The sequence below is a fragment of the Petaurus breviceps genome, unplaced genomic scaffold, assembly GCF_028583685.1.
Source record: "Petaurus breviceps papuanus isolate PSGF00001 unplaced genomic scaffold, PetGlider_PUasm1.0 91133, whole genome shotgun sequence".
In the NCBI taxonomy this organism is placed as follows: Eukaryota; Metazoa; Chordata; class Mammalia; order Diprotodontia; family Petauridae; genus Petaurus; species Petaurus breviceps.
In genome coordinates this window covers 101,359,725-101,377,125 of record NW_027187419.1, presented here as the reverse complement: position 1 = coordinate 101,377,125, position 17,401 = coordinate 101,359,725, and the positions used below count along the sequence as shown (strand labels likewise).

The 17,401-nt window shown below is 37.7% G+C and overlaps 1 long non-coding RNA gene across 2 annotated transcripts in view; it reads left to right on the top strand.

Moving 5' to 3' along the window:
* Nucleotides 1–17,401, top strand: part of LOC138154963 (uncharacterized) — a 54,169-nt gene that overhangs the window by 15,861 nt on the left and 20,907 nt on the right. The window contains exon 1 of one of the 2 annotated variants that reach the window (XR_011166721.1): nucleotides 14,251–14,775. The exons of the other annotated variant lie outside the window; for it this stretch is intronic. This is a non-coding gene — a long non-coding RNA (uncharacterized lncRNA). Of the gene's footprint in view, nucleotides 1–14,250; nucleotides 14,776–17,401 lie in introns of those variants that run through there. 2 annotated transcript variants of the gene reach the window in all.

Below are 17,401 nucleotides of genomic sequence, written 5' to 3'. Positions count from 1 at the left end.
GGGGGGGGGGACCGCAACTGACACTTGAAATTCACTCTCATCTGAACTGGTCAAAGGAAGAAAAAATACACATACACACCAATACAGAAATATATCTCATTCAGCAGGGGAAGAAGGAAGAAGAAAAGGAGATTAAAGGAGGGATTCGTTCCAGGTAAAACAAATTCTAATTTGTACAAAATTATCAGAAGCTCTTTTTCAGGTGGTTAAGAATGGGAATCTGAGAGGGTGCCCATCAAAGGAAGAATGGCTGAACAAGTTATGGCATATAAATGTGATGGAATGCTACTTTGCTGTAAGAAATGATGAAGGGGATGGTTTTAGAAAAACCTGGGAGGACTTGTAAGAACTGATGCAGAGTGAAGCTAGCAGAATCTTCAATTACAATAATTTGGTAAAGACAAACAACTTCAAAAGAGTTAGGAACTCTAATCAACATAGTGATGGACCACTATTCCAGAGGACTAATAACAAAACATGCTACCTGGCTCCTGATAGAGATGAAGAACTCAAAGTGAAGAATAAAAAGTGTATATTTTTGGATATGGCCAATGTGGAAATTTGTTTTGCTTGACCATATATACTTGTAACAGGAGTTTTATTTTTCTTCAATTCTCATTTGGGAATGGGAGGTGGGGGTGTGGGTGAAAGGAAGAAAAAGTGAATTTTTTGCTGATTAATATGAATAGATAGGGAGAGAGAGAGAGAGAGAGAGAGAGAGAGAGAGATGTAAAAATCTGAGTATATACATATATATATATATTTTTTTTTTTAAAAAAGAATGGGAGGGGGCAGAGCCAAAATGGCAGAGTAAAAGCAGCAACTTTCTTGAGCTCCCATTCCAACCACCTCCAATACCTGTAAAATATGACTCTAAACAAATTTTAGAGCTACAGAACCCACAAAGTGACAGAAACAAATCTCCCATTAAAGGCAGCCTGGCAGGCTGACAAGAAGGGTCTATTACATGGAACTAGGAGCTGAGTGCAGCTGTGGTTGCCCAGACCTGCTGGAGCAAACTTCAGGAGAATGAATCACCAGCAGCTGTGGCAGTTTCCAGATTTCTCAATCCATAAATGCCAATGAGAAAGTAAGAGGTCAGTAGGGAACTCTGTTGGAACTGGGTGAGAGAAGAGTCTGGCCCCTGCCCCCAGGTCAGCAGAGGTGACTGTAGCTGCTGTTGTGTGGATGCCTCTGGACCTCCTTTCCTGCAGATTGTAGGGGGACCACACAATTATTCAGAGGGTAATCACTCTTGCTTTGACCTGCTTGAATCTGGGTCACAGTCTTGGGTGGTGGTCCTGGGGTAAGGAGTGCTAGTGTGCCAGAGCTTGTGGCATCTTTAGAGAGGGTGATCTCCTCATAGCTCTGACAATAGCTCTGACAACAACTGTGCAAAACCCCAGAAATTTGGGACACAGCTCTCTTCACTCTGGAAGCAGAGTTCTACCACTGCAAAGAGCTCAAAAGTCAAGTAATTGACTGGCAAGATGAGCAAACAGGAAGCGCAATCAGACCAAAGAATCTTTTTGGGGGGGACAAAGAAAATCAAAACATAGAAGAAGACAACAAAGTAAAAACTCCTGCATCAAAAGCCTCCAAGAAAAATATGAATCGGTTACAGGACATGGAGGAGCTCAAGAAGGATTTTGAAAATCAAGTAAGGGAAGTGGAGAAAAAACTGGGAAGAGAAATGAGAATGATGAAAGAAAATCAGGAAAAGAGAGTCAACAGCCTGCTAAAGGAGACCCCCAAAATACTGAAGAACATAACACCTTAAAAAATAGACTAACTCAAATGGCAAAAGAGGCCCAAAAAGCCAATGAGGAGAAGAATGCCTTAAAAAGCCAAATTTGCCAGATGGAAAAGGGATTTCAAAAACTCCTGAAGAGAATAATTCCTTCAAAATTAGATTGGAACAAATGGAAGCTAATGACTTTATGAGAAATCAAGATACTATAAAAAAGATCCAAATGAATGAAAAAAATAGAAGGTAATGTGAAATATCTCATTGGAAAAACCACTGACCTGGAAAATAGATCCAGGAGAGATAATTTTAAAATTATTGGACTACCTGAAAGCCATGATCAAAAAAAGAGCCTAGACATCATCTTTCAAAAAATTCTCAAGGAAAATTGCCCTGATATTCCAGAACCAGAGGGCAAAATAGAAATTGAAAGAAAAAAAAAAGAATAGGGAGTCACTAGAGTTTATTGAGTGGGGGAATAATATCTTCTGCTTTGCCCTTAGAGAAAATTACTTTGGCAGCAGTGTGTAGAATAAAGTGAAGAGACTTGAGAGGTTGGGATACCAATTAGGAGGCATTTGTAATAATCCAGAGATCAGATGATAAGTACATGAATTAATATGGTGGCTGAGTAGAGATAAGGTGACAGGTACAAATGCTGTTCCAAAGGTAGAAATGGCAATATTTGGCAACTGTTTGGAAATTATAGATGTAAAAAAAAATGTAGATATATTTAGAAATGCAGGAAATGTAAAAAAACAAATCATATCAATAAAAATTCTAAATGTACACCCCCAAAACTTGGTTTCTGAAAGATAAAAAGGAACTGGATTTGTGACAGAATTATCAGTAATAAATTACTTTGCAAGTTGAATCATAACTCAGTAAGTCAAGTAGCAAAGTAGAAAAGTATATTGCTAAAATTAAATTCATTTTATATAACATATGGCACTTTTAACTTTGCCACCTATTTTCCAATTTATCTTCATATTTACCCTGTGAGTTAATTAGGGGAAGGTAGTACTATCCCCAATTTGCAGATTAATCAATCAACCAATGACTCAACAGTATTTATTAAATTCAACTATGTACCAGGCACTCTGGATAAAAAGACAAAAGAAATAGTGACTGCCCTTGGGAAATGTACTTTCTATCAGATCAGAAAATCCCAATGTAGGAAGGGTAAGTGATTTTCAAGGGTCACCTACTTAGTTAATGAAAGCATTATAATGTATGTCACATGACTCATATCGTTTTCCCACTTGATCAGTGGCTCCTAATCTGTGGCTTGTGGACCTCTAGAGGGGTGTGGAGTTATTGCAATGTGTCCCTGAATCTATTGGCACCCCAAGGATTGCCATTTTGGTCTTTAGCTACAGCTGCATACATGATATTCAATAATATGCCTCACACAGTCCTATTTTTCAAATGTATGTAGATGCTTTTGTGATTAATAAAATACATCATTACTGAAATCATAGTAGTTTTTTGTCATATATTTCTTAAAACATTTTAATAATACAAGTACTGTTATGTAGGACTTTGTTAAAGGTTTGGTGTTCAAAAGAAATCTTCACTATAGAAAAAAAAAAACTGTGAGAACCATTGCCTTATACCAGGCAGACTCTCTATAAAATGAACATCCAGATGTTGTCATACCTTCACCCAAATAAGAGACTTCCTACTTGGTATATCAAGTCCTGAAGTTATCCCCACAATAGTCTGAATCATTATCAGATCTAATAGAAGTTAGCAATGTAATAATTTATATCTTTATAAAACACCTATAATTTGAAAAAAGCTTTACAATAATTTCTTATTAATACCACCGAATGAAAGCAGGAAGGAAAGTCTTCTTGAAGTCAGAAAGACATGGGTTCAAGTCCTCTGACCTACAGTAGTTATGTGACCTTAATTATAAGTCATATACCACTCAATCAATGCCCGAGGAAATTCTCAAAGACTCTATACTGTAGAGGATTTGACAGTCTCCATCAGAGGAAGGAGTTTCCATGCTGGGAATATCTTAAAATGATGAAGCATAGGTCTGAACCAAACAGAGATACACACACACACATACACACACAAATGTTTATACACACGTATAATACTAGTGCTCTCACTAGTCCAAATACTAGTGCTCTCATTCTCAAACTATCTTATATTTAAGTACTTTTAATTTGTATTTATTCTCCTTATATGTAGACTATACATACATCTTTGTATTCTCCTCTCATTAAAAGATAAGCTCCTTGTGAGTAGGGATTATTTTTTTCATGGTACTTGTATTCCCAGAGCTTAGCACAGAGTAGGCATTTCATAAATGCATGTATATATGTGTGTGTAATACATGCATAAATATATGTAGTATGTGTGTGTTGTTAGCTTAGTGTATGGAGTGCCAGGCCTAGAGTCAGGAAGATTCATCTTCCTGAGTTCATATCCAGCCTTAGACACTTACTAGCTATGTGATCCTGGGCGAGTCATTTCACCCTATTTGCATGTTTCCTCAGCTGTAAAATGATCTGGAGAAGAAAAGGGAAAACTACTCCAGCATCTTTACCAAGAAAACCCCAAATGGGATCATGAAGCATTGGACATGCCTAAAAACGACTGAACGATGTGACATTTTTTAGCTATTCTATGCATGTGTGTGTACATATATACATATAATATATAAAATATATATGTATTTTATAGATAATGAAATAGCAAGGCACTGTTACACATTTGTAAAGGGGGAAGGGTCAGAAAGAGAAATCTGTTGGAGAATTTGCTGTGTTTCTACTATGTCAGGCTCTGGTTTTGAGGAGCTGAATCTTGGCATTTTTGCTGGATGGGCTTACTGGTTTGGCCCAGGAAAGGGGGTTAGATGACTGCCCTCCTTTATTATTCAAAGATGCCATAGATTAATTTTAAAGACTTTCTTTCATCTACATAACAGTATGGGTTCAGATGGCCTTTTAAGCTATTATCTTCAGCTTGGAACTTCGGGCTGAAAAGTCATAAGAGTTATACAATGGAGGTCTGTTAGAAACAGTGAACAATGGGGGTTTGACATTCTTTTCCTTCTGCCTCCAGAAAAGAGCCAATGCAGCTATTTTATTGAATTTATGTGTTTTATCCAGGAATGTGGGGTTATACTTACATGCCAGTGAACTTGATGAAAATGACACAACTGAGAAGCTTGTTTAAGAAGACAGTCTCATTAGCACCTCCTCCTAACAGGGCCCTTAGAAGGAACATGGCAGCACATTTACTGCACGCTGGGAGTCCCAGCCTGGGTAGTCTGTTAAGCTTTCACATTTTATGGATGTGTCCAAATAAAAGAGTGAAGAGCAAGAGAATTTACACTTCTCTCAGCTCAAACGGAAATGTGTCCTCATATTTGACACACAGAGAAAGCCTTGCTCTTCACCAAGAGCATTGCTTGGCTACAAAATACCTTTATTATATTATGTTGCTTCTGTTTGCTCTGATTTTTTATTGATTTGGTGAGAGTGTGCATACATGTATGGGCCTTTTTCGAATTCAAATGACCTAAACTCCATTTGAGGTGGCTAGCTCAGGCTGCCTGAAGAAATCTGCCTGCCAACCTACGCATCTCAGAGGGCCTGAGACTTACTGAAAAGGATTCCATCTTTTTATTGATCTTCCAATGAAGGTGCAGTTCCTCTAGGACAAGCTCTTCTTTGACCCAAGATGAAAACACATTAAGGCCCTTTGCGGAACAAAGAAATATACATAGGAAGTCAAGACATTGTTTGATCAAAGCTTCATTTTCTACTCTGACGTAAGCTCCCTGAAAAAAAAATTGGCCTTTCCTCTTGAAAGGAAAGTAGTTGGAGTCTGTTTTTTCCATACTTAAAAAAAAAAAAACAGCTAAACTCGATGTGATCTATAAACAAATTTAAGTTATTTTCCCCATTAGCCTTTCAAGTTTTTCCCAGCATTCCCTTATGTTTTTGTTTGACTATCAAATACAGACTGTGAGCCCACTGATGCTCAATAAATGACCAGAAGCAGATTTCTCATCCCCCATCTATGGTAGTTAGTTCTATTAATCTCATTTATTTAGTTTGATGCTCCACACACAGGAGGAGCTTATGTAGACATGCCAGGAACTAGCAGCACATCCAGCATATACCTCCAAGGTCTTTAGCCTCTCTCTTAGACAGAGAAGTAGGACAGGCACTGGAAGGGAAGAGCACTGAGTTGACTACAGACTTCCTTAAGCTTAGCCCCTCACTCTGCTATGTATTACTTGCACAAGCTTTGACAAGTCACTTAACTTTAAAAAAAATTCTTTTTTTAAATTAGCAAACATGAACATTTCAATATATATAGAGAGATGTGTATGAAACTGTGAACTTCTATTATATAGTTTATTTATTTTTAAAAGTCTATTAAATTTGGAATAATAATAATAACTAATATTTATATGATACCTACTATGTTCCAGGCACTGTACCAAGCACTTTATAATCATTATCTCTTTTGATCCTCACAACAACCTTGTGAGGTAGGTGCTATTATTATTTTCATTTTACAGGTGAGGAAACTGAGGCAGACAGTGATTAAGTGACTTGTCTAGGGTCACAAGGCTAGTAAGTATTTGTCTATGGAGCCTCTTGAACTTCTTTCTGGTCTTTTCTGAAGTCACTTAGCTTTTCTGGATCTCTGTTTCCTCTCCTGTATAATGAGGGTTTTGGTTTAGAAATGATTTCTTAGGTCCTTTCAGTCCTAATCCTGTTATCCTGTGGTGGATCTCTTGGCCTATAGGCAACTCTCAATGGATATGATCCAGAGAGGATATGGCTGAAACAGAATATACATCTTGAATTATATAAATTAATCAGTCTAAGATTTTCTGAGTTGAATGTATGTGAGTATGCATGTATGTGTGTATATATGTAACATGTATGTGGGTATACACATTAGCTCATTAACTGCTCACTACATATAGCCAAGAAGGTACAAATTTCAAAGGATTGGGGTAGTGGAGGGAAGGGGATGTCCTCCCACTCCCTGTCCTTTCTGTCTCATTTTACACTTAAGAAAAAGGTATTCTCTAACATAAAGGACCCAAATGAGTTCAACAAGTATGGCAAGTCATCAATATTAATCTTGTCTTTCTTATAATTGCCTAAGACTATATATGCACCACAGCTTTTTGTACAACTTGTTTTATGACCTAACAAGATAATTAAGTGACATTAGGTAGACTAAAACAATGGTCTCCAAACCTATTTGATCATGTCCCCATCGGTAAAAAAAAAAATTTGAGCCTGCATCCTCAATATTTGTATATTTGTTTATTAAAAATTATAGGTGTACTCATATTTTAAATTATAAAAAAATAAAGATTTTAAAAGGTGAGATTAAAAATTGAACAAAATATTTTTAAAATAATTATTTATTAAAGATTCAAAAAAAACTTCATGCTCTCTATAAAAATAAGCAAGGCAAGTATTGTTTCCATTTCACAGATGAAGAAAATGATCAGAGACAAAGCTCAGTAACTTAAAGTTCACTGGAAAGAACAATATATTTGGAGTGAAAAGACCTGGATTCAAATTCTGACTCAGCTCCTTAGAACTGACAACAGTTAATTGACTTGACTTAACCACCTCAGGCCTCAGTCACCACATATATAAAATAAAAGGTTGGACCAGATGACTTCTAAGGTTCTTTCTAGGTCTAAGTTCTTTGATTCTTTATGTCAATGTCAAGGACCTATAATTTCATTGCAGCGGAGACTCCCTTTCTGCAACCTTTATAACTTTTTGCAACATCTATAACTTAAGAGTTTTAGTTGCCTGAGGCTTAAAGTGACTTACCCATGGTTAAAATGTTAGAGGTGTGACATTAACACAGGTAATCCTACCTCCAAGTTCATCATTCTATCCACTATAACACATTTCCTCTCTAATTGAAGAGAAGAATTTGGAAAGAGTTGATACAAATGTAAAAACTGAAAATTAAATGCATACAGTATAATAAAAAATTGATTTAACAAGACTTTCAGGAACAAAAAAATCAACAGGTATAGTTCTTGAGTTAAGGGTTGAAATCCTAGACAAGGTTTTAGGAGGCTCCCAAATCACATAACCTTGAAGTAGCATAGTGACAAGAAGTAGAAAGCTCCCTGCAATCCTATGTGTGAAGTGTCATCTATCTATATCTATCTATCTATCTATCTATCTATCTATCTATCTATCTATCTATCTATCTATCTATCTATCTATCATCTATCTATGTCTGTCTATCTCCATATATCTCCATTTATACACACATATATGCATATGCATACATATATACATATACATACATGTATATAAATGTTTATGTATATAAACAGGAAGTTACCTAAGCAATCAAAGTCACTGACAATTAGTTCTAGGTCCTGACTTATTTTAAGAATATCTCATAAAGGGGGAGCAGCTAGGTGACTCAGTGAATAGAGCCTGGCCCTGGAGTCAGGAGGACCTGAGTTCAAATCTGGCCTCAGACACTTGACACAATTACTATCCGTGTGACTTTGGGCAAGTCAGTTAACCACAATTGCCCTCCAAAAAGCAAAAAAACAAAAAAGATATATAGAAGAATATCTCATAAAACAAGTGTATGATAACAAAAGGAGTGATTACAAAATATTTTACAAGAATGCTGTTAGTAATACCTGATTTATGACATTTGAAAACAACTTCCTTTTATTAAAAGACAAAAATAGTTCAATTATAGTCAAGTAGAGACTCCAGAGTAGCTTACCTACCAACTTCAACCTAATACCAAGAATTACAGTGACAAAGATTCATTCATACCCCCAGAAAAGATCATGCAAATTATCAAAGGACAATGTAGGCTCTATGTATAATCAAATAAGGGGACAGAGATGTGCCTTCCTCCTAGCTAAGGCATGGAAGTCTATCCAATTTTTAAACTTTTCTGCAAGATGACAATTAATCTCAGGTAGTTTTTTCAGTCTCTACCATTGTTTTACCAGGAGCATTCTTCCTTATGTCCAATTTGAAAGATCTTCCTAGTGATCTATTAAATATTTCCTTCCCAGGTCCAAAATAATAATAATAATAATGAATATTTATATGATGCTTTAAAGTTTGCAAAGTACTTTATATACTGTATTCCATTTGATCATCATTATAACTCTAGGAGGTATGTGCTATTATTTCCCCCATTTTACAGTTGAGGAAATAGAGGCAAACAAAAATTAAGTGATTTGTCCAGGGTCACATAGCTAGCAAATGTCTGAAGTAGGATTTGAACTCAGGTGCTCTTGATTCCAGGCCTTGCACTTTATCTACTGAGCACCTTTTCCTACCTGGAGTCCATTACAACTACTCTCCCTGCCTGCACCCCCAGCCACCTCTTACAGAATTCATTGGACTTTCACTTTTTTCTAATGCAATCTTAGAGAGCAGAGTTGAGGAAACTAGGTTTTAATAGTTGGGAGTGGGGGGTGGGAAGGTGCATGGAGAAAGGGGGAACAAATGAAAAAATAAACCCAGTCATTCTGATCCCAGTTAGTTTAAATAATGTCAAAAATCCCAGCAAATGATTCAAATTAATGGAAGTTTATTCAGGCCCTTCTATGTGAAAAGCTGGATACAAAGCTAAGTGCTAGAGAGACAAAACAAAGATCTTGCATTAATGGAGCTTACAATCTAGTAAGGAGGAAAAGCGTATATATTACCTCTGGGGTTGCCTCTCCTTCATCTTGTATTTGCACTGGCAAGTCTGAGGCCCAAGAGGGCAACTGAATATGTCTACTAAATATTCTAAGGATAACCCTGAAGGGATTGTAGATTCCAGCATTGTAGCTCATGAGCCCCCACCAGTGTGCCATTTCTTATCAACCAACCAATTAAACATTCCTTTTTAGAAAAAGAATTTACTGAGAACATAGTAAGAACCCTCGGTACAAAACCTTGGGTAAAATGGGTTCAAACTTAAAGTATAATAGTACTGAGGCGTATGTGACCAAGAAGTTCTTCCCAACTCCTCTCCCTAGAAGTCTTTTTCTCCTTGCACAGAATTCTCACAAAACTCCTTTAAGTATAGCTCTCTGCTACCATGTTTCCCCGATAATAAGACACTGTCTTATTATTTTTTTTTTGGACAGAAAAACACCAGAGGGCTTATTTTCAGGGGAGGGCTTATTTTAATGAACATTGACAGCAATTTTAATAAACAGGTAAATGTGAACAAAAAAATGTACCTTTATTCAATAAGCAAATCACTGGGGAAGAACAGGATGACGCGCTCACTGCTGCAGCTCTGATTGGATGCAGCTCGGAGCACGGTGTAGCGCAGGGGATCACCTTCACTACAGTAGCAATCTCAATAGGGCTTATTTTCGGGGAAGGGCTTATTTTAGAGGAATCTTACACAGTAAGGGGAGGGCTTATTTTCAGGATAGGTCTTATTATCGGGGAAACACAGTAGGATCCAAAAATTAGTACGTTTTTAGAGTCCATACCTAATATTTCTCTCTTCCATGAGGAACCACTGTTACCTTGGGGAGGCTATTTTTCAGATCTCTCTGTAGTTGTCTCCTTTGTTATCAACAACGATTACTCTGGGAAACCCGCTACCACCAAAAGTCATAGGAAGAAGAACTTCTAATAGGACATCAGGCTCTCCCAAATTCATCAGATCTTGGAATATTTGTTCACCTAAGGTCAGGAAAGAATAAACACAAAAGAAACAGAGGTACCCTGTACTCATAGATACATGGCAGGTGGATGGGGGAATATGGCCAGATGTTCTTCGTTCACCTAGCAGCTCAAAGCAATCCTTTTTACTTTAAGCCACCAAGGAAAAGAGAGTTATAGATAGGCAGGTTACCCCTTTTGTGTGTACACTCAGTTTTGGCTCAATCATTTTTGAATCATAATTCTTCCTGCTTTTTGCAGCCAACTGGAAGACTTTTAATCAACACATTGTACCAACTCCTAAGTCATGATGATTGGAAACTGGCTCCTTAAGGTCCATGACTGGAATGAATCAGGGAATATTTGTGCCTTCTCTGCATAATCACTAGGAAGAATAAATCTGAGTATGCTCTCTAGATTGTGTTAAGGGTAAGAACTTTTAGGTATAATTAACAAGAGAATGTTACAAGGAAGAGGTCCAGATAAAATACTATGAGAAATTTGAAAAAGGAGAGAATGTTTACCATATGGCAAGATTATGATAGACTACAAGAGCCTATCACTACCAGAAAGAAATTTTCACCTTGTAAACACAAAGTTGAATACTAATTAGATATATGTACACACAAACATGACTAACTCAATATATTCTTCTTGAGATGGTTCATGCACAAAGGTTGCCTTTTACTTTGGCATCCAGGGTATCAGCAGAGTTTTCAAGTGGCTTGATCAGGTCCCAGGGTTATAAAAGCAACATTACTAATAGAAGTCCCAATTTTCATCTCTTCAGACTCCTCATTCTTCCCATTTCTGGGTCTTGGGCATAGCATGAATGTATTTGTATGATAGAAACCAAATCTGGAAACAATATGGAGGAAGGAGGAGATAGTAGGAGTCTTCTATAGCAAGATGATTGGTTAGGGGTTGGCTCATGAGTAAAGAGCTTTTTTGGTCCTCTCTCTTCTTCAGCCATGATATCTAGACACCCAGTTTTGAGAAAGATAATACCCTTCTCTCCTTTCTGTAGCCATAAATGTGCTGTGCTGATGGAGAGCCAACCCCAATGTTGTCTGAAGATGAAAAAGGACTTCTGTGAAGGGGGAATTTGGGGGAGTAGATTGTTTGGGGCTGTTATGAGAAAAAGTATCAGTAAAAGTTCCACTCCATGAAAGGGAAGCAGATTGACTTAGACAAGAAAAATTACAGAAGTGGCCTATATATCCCAGGTCATTATGACACATTTGACCTGTCATTTGTTGCTTAATCTTTCTGAGGTATTGATGGCATTTTAAAGATAGTAATATAGTTTAACAAATCACACAATTTATTAATCTATTTGAGGAGTTGATTGTTTTTTAAAGATATTCCTATAGCTTAACAAATTATTTCTGAGGCAGTTTGACATCATGGCTAGAGGGCTGGATTTGGATGTATATTAGTTGTGTGATATAGGTGGCATAGGGGATGGAATGCCAGTCCTGGAATCAGGAAGACCTGAGTTCAAGTCTAACTTTAGACATTTACTAATTGTGTGACCCTGGGCAAGTCACTTAATTCTATTTGCCTCAGTTTCCTCATCTGTAAAATTAGCTGGAGAAGGAAATGGCAACCCACTCTGGTATCTTTGCCAAGAAAACCACAAATGGGAACACAATGTCAGATACAACTGAAATGATTGAACAACAACAATAGTTATGTGATCATGGGAAAGTCATTTAATCTCTCAGTGTCCCAGGAAACTCTCTAAGATTATGAACTATGGTTAAATTGCCTGTCTGTATTGCTGGAGAACCTTTCCACACTAAGAGTACCCAATCCTTAACAGAGGCAGCTAGGTGGTGCAGCACTATAGAATGCTCAGTTTGGAGTCAGGAAGACCTTAGTTGAAAGCCTACCGAAATACTTACTAGAAGTGTGACTCTGGGCAAGTCTCAGCCTCAGTTTCCTCATCTGTTAAGTAAGTATAATAATTGTATCTACCCCCCACTACCCAGGGGTGTTGTAAGTATTGAATGAGATAATTTAAAAAGTATAATGCTTTGAAAATCTATACCATATAAATCCTCAGTATTATTATTATGTCATGGGTTCAGCCCTCTTCTCTGTCTCCTTTCCCTCTACCCAAATGAAACTATCTGGTTCAGTTAAAGAAAAAACTCAACAGATATGTTGATAGATGCATGAGCAAAAAAATAAAGCTGACAAAGGCTTCAGTAACGCTAAGTATTATGGTAACACATCATGTGTGTTGATAGCTGGATTCCTGCCTGGATTAAGAATCATCAGTTATTTAAAAGAATTCTTGAGAGCAGCTGTAAATAACTAACAGTCCCTACATATTAATTCATAAACTATAGCTTAATCTTTCAACTGTTACATATTTGTCTTTTGACTTTATTCATGTGTAGATTGTAGGGTTTTTTTAAAAGCTAAAAAAGCAATGTACTGGTAAATGTTTAACATAGTTTGGGAGATAAGGGGTGGGAAACAATATATGTAGGACACATTCTTCCATTTAATCTATATTATTAACATTTTCTATATCACTATTCTAAACCTGGACAATCAGCAAAACAATAAATCAAAAATCCTGATTTGTAATGTTGGATTTGGGAAGTATAAATGCTCACATTGAAAATTTAACAATGAGCTCTCCAAAGCTGTTTCCAGTACCTCCAGCACACCCCCAGCTGAAAGAGACTTCAGAGATAGATCACCTAGTCCAGCTCTATCATTCTGTAGATAAGGATTCATTTCATTTCAATTAACATTGATTAAGTGTGTGCTATATACCCTCCACTGTGCTGAATACTGGGAATCCAAAGGCCGAAACTGAAATTTTCCTATAGCTCTGCCGTCATCCAAAGGCTCTTGTTTCCTTGGGTGGTTGAGCCCAGGGTGAATATAGATGGAGGAAAGAAATGAAGATTTCTCTTGATGGAAGGGGAGAAGGAGAATAATTTGTTCCACTGTCCATGAAGGCCGCTGTCACAGGTGCTGTGGAGCCTGTAGAACTTGGTCAGACGCAGAAGACACCACGGTCATTCTCTGCATCCCCACCAGCCATCTCCAGTTGTCTTGACTTTTGTCCTGTTGTTGGGCTCTGATGACACTCTGATGGTGGAGAGTGAGGCTGATGACTTTGTGAAACTCTGCCTCACTTAAATCCAATTCACTTCAAGTGGGGACATCACCCCGTGATGTCATCGGTCCTCTTGGAGAAGGAAGGACAAAGAGCAACAACAGCTACACATGTGTCTACAACGTCCATAGAAGCAATTGCCAAGCTGCAACCCACGGGGGTTGTTTTCCTGAGTGAGGAAATTCTACCAATACATGTGATGAAATTTATAGCTGCTTAAGGCACTGAGAAATGAAATGATTTGCCCAGAGTCACACACACATAGCCAGTGTCTATCAGAATCAGGACCTGAATCCAGGTCCTTTTGTCACAGAGAAGAACTGAAGAAAACTGGCTCTCTACCCCCAATGATTCTCCATGGTTCAGTTAGTGCTAACAAAATAAAAGGTTATGCTGTCATTAATATGATACTCCAGTTGTTTGAAGTATCATTTTGAATTATTTGAAATATTCAGTGTTCACTGAAAATCAAAGAATTCTCACGGTTTTGGTTTCTAGTACTGCCTATTTTTCAAGAGATTAATGAATTCAAGGGTTGCTGATTCTTAAGTATGTTTAAGTCATCAGTTTGTTTCATGAGAGCTGTGATATCGTAGGGCTCTCTGGAGCCTTGTATCTAAGAAACAGGAAACTGATTTAACCAAGAATGTGATGGTGCTGACACTCAAAGGTCTGAATTTGGTTCTAGACTTTCCACTCAGACATAACAGACTGAACTTTGGGACTTGGTCAGATATGCATCCCATTGCTGGCCTAGACAGTTGCCATCTCAGCATCTTTCATCACCTGGTACCCACCACCCTTCCACCACCAATATCTTCTTTATTTCCCCTAAAGAGTCACTAAAGCCACAAAAAGTCAGTGACAAACAAAAAAAGTGTGCTAATTCTGTAAACCAAGGTGACTGTTTTTGTATCAGAGTATAATCGTCTAAAGAAACCAATTTCTTTGTGACAGGGAAGATCTGGTTTGAGAATGTATATTTTCCAAGCTAAAAAGGGACAAAGAAGACCTATATGGATGAACAAATGAGAACAGTGGATTATCATACTGTTGGAAAAAAAAAAAAAACGGCCTTTAACTTCAGCATAGAAGTTTTTGGAGCTGGGTGGTGAGCTCAGTCACTGAGGCAAGCCTGTTCTTTGGTCAGCTGGGGAGAGCTGGCTGGATTCCATCACAGAAGAATGGTCTGGGAGAGGCTAACACCAAGGGTAAGGCATGTCCAGCTATTTGCTCCTTGTCTTTTAGATTTAGAACATTCTGTATGCAGCAGTTGACTTGAATCACCCCCTTCTTGTCCCAGGGATGCTGGGAAATGCTTTAAGGGAGAGAATCAGGAAATAAACACCTGTGACTTCTTAAAATCTGGATAGTCTAAGAAAAGATAATGGAAAGGAAAAAAAAGTTACATGATAATGTTATTATATATGTGAAAGGAATAGCAAGTTGTACATAATAGATTTGCAGTTTCATGTATAATCATTTTTTTTTATTCTACTATGTTATGGAAATGTTTGTTTTATTTCTTAAGTTCAGAATAAAATAAATATATTTTTTTAAAAAGAAAAGATAAAGGAAGTAAACTGAGATCATTTGGAAAGTTAAATAAAGATATAAACTGGAGAACTGACTTAAATACTCTTTCAGTAAGCTGGAGAGGAATCCATAAAAGGAGAAATGCAGTTTCTTTGTGATTACTAATGGGAAAAAAACCCGAACAACCTTGGTACCACCCTTACTAATAGCTTGAATTAATTTCCTCCATTTGGTGGTATTCTTTGGGTATGATCTGCTGTTTACAAGTAGTTCATAATATTGAGCTTTTAGATCTGGAAGGAAACCTAAAATATCATCTAGTTCAACCTTCTTATTTTACAGATGAGGAAACTGAATTTTAGAAATGTAACTTGTGTCATGTCACACTGGAGGAAAACCCAGTACTAGAACCCAGGACCCTAATTTCCAATTCAACATTCTTCCATGATGGATGATAATCAAAATAGCAGCAATAACCATTTTTACAAAAATAGCTTATCTCTGCTTAACATTTTTGGTATTTCGAGGTACCTATTCCCCATCTACATTTCTTTAATGGCTTTTGCATACAAAGTTGATCTTTATATCTCACTGTGGGTTCAACCTGTTATCGTACTTAAGATATAAAACAAGGAGTTTGAAGGTGAGCAATGCAACTCCAAGACTGCCCAGTGGCCCTCCTGAGACCAGCTGTGGAAGGTCAGCTGAAAATCCTCACAGGGCGCACAATACTGAGAGAAAAGAAAAAGGAAGCCCCAGGTGGGTGCTCCCCTCCCCACTCCTGCCCCGACCAAAGTGCAGACATTCCCTGTCCCTGGCAGGGAGAGCCAAAACCATTGGAATTTTGCATGAAGGCTGCAAACTAATGGTTGTTGTTGTTGCTTCTGCTGCTGGGGGCTGGCAGCTGGTAAGGGCTTGTGAGGGAGTGTCAGCTTTCCGAAGAGCCAACTGCATTTCTGAGGAAAGGGCTTGACCCTTAACAAACAACAACAATCCCAAAGCCGTTTTTATCCCAAAAGCATGAATTGTTGAACATGAAACACCTATAAACCCTTTGTTTTCCACCTCTGGGCAGTTGGAACCACTCCTCAGTAAACGTGGATTCAAAGCTAGGAAAGCTGCAATTCTAAGGACACTGAGTTGGAAAGCCCCTATTAGGTCGTCAAACAAACCCCAGAAGACAGAAACTAAGACCTGGACTTTTCCATTACTAAGAACCCGAGCTATGGTTCAAACCCAGTGTCTCTGACTCCAAAGGCAATGTTCTATTTACTGCACCCTGCTGCACCCACTGTTCCCCACAGAACACAGTACAAAACAAAGTGTGTACTTATAGCCAATTTATGATTACATATGCTAACTGGTGTGACAGAAACACTAATTAGATTTATGCTTCTCAGTGCATATAAGCACATTTTATTAATATGTGCAAATAATACACTCCTCTGAGAACAAACCACCAACCTGAGTCTTAGAAGTCTCAATATTCTTTCATACTGGACTAATAAGGATGGTTCCCTCCCAGCACTGCCTTGGGCAAACACTGCCTGCGGGTCTCCAGTGTAGAGAATTCTGAAGCCAGTCCCAGACCTAGGATGAGACCTTTAAAGGGTTTTATATAATTCTAGCTATGGGTTGTTGTTTATCACACAATATTATTGGTACTTTACTATATAAATTACTGATAAAGTTGTTTTCTGTCTTTTCAGAGGATCCACATATGCTTATTGATTGTTTAGGAACACATACACATTTTGTTTACTACATTATACTACACGAGTGCCTGTCTTATTACTGAAAAACGGTTTATAGAAAATCAATTTACTGAAAACAGTTCAATTATAAAATGGAGGCTTAAAACAAAATGGAGTTAGCTATGCTAGGTTGACAAACTTATTCCTATCATTTTATTAAGGTACTAAAATTTATTCTCATTACACAGAGGCTCTGAGAACTGATGGGTCATCAACAAGCATATATGATATGTTTACAATGTGCCAGGTATTATGCTAAGCACTGGGAAAACAAATAAAGACAGATATATTGTCAAGTTGCCCTCAAGGAGCTTATCTTCCAATAAGGGAGACATTATACAGAGTATCATGTATATACAAGAGGCACCTAACAAATGAGAGGGCAGGCTCTAGTAGCAGGGACTGGGAGAGGGTTCTTGCAGAATGTGGGATTTGAGCTGTCTTGAATGAAGTGGGGGAATCCAAAAGTGATGAGGGATAATATTCCAGATACAGGCACTGAAAAGGCACATAGAGGAGGCCATGTGCTGGTGTTTGAACCTGCCTA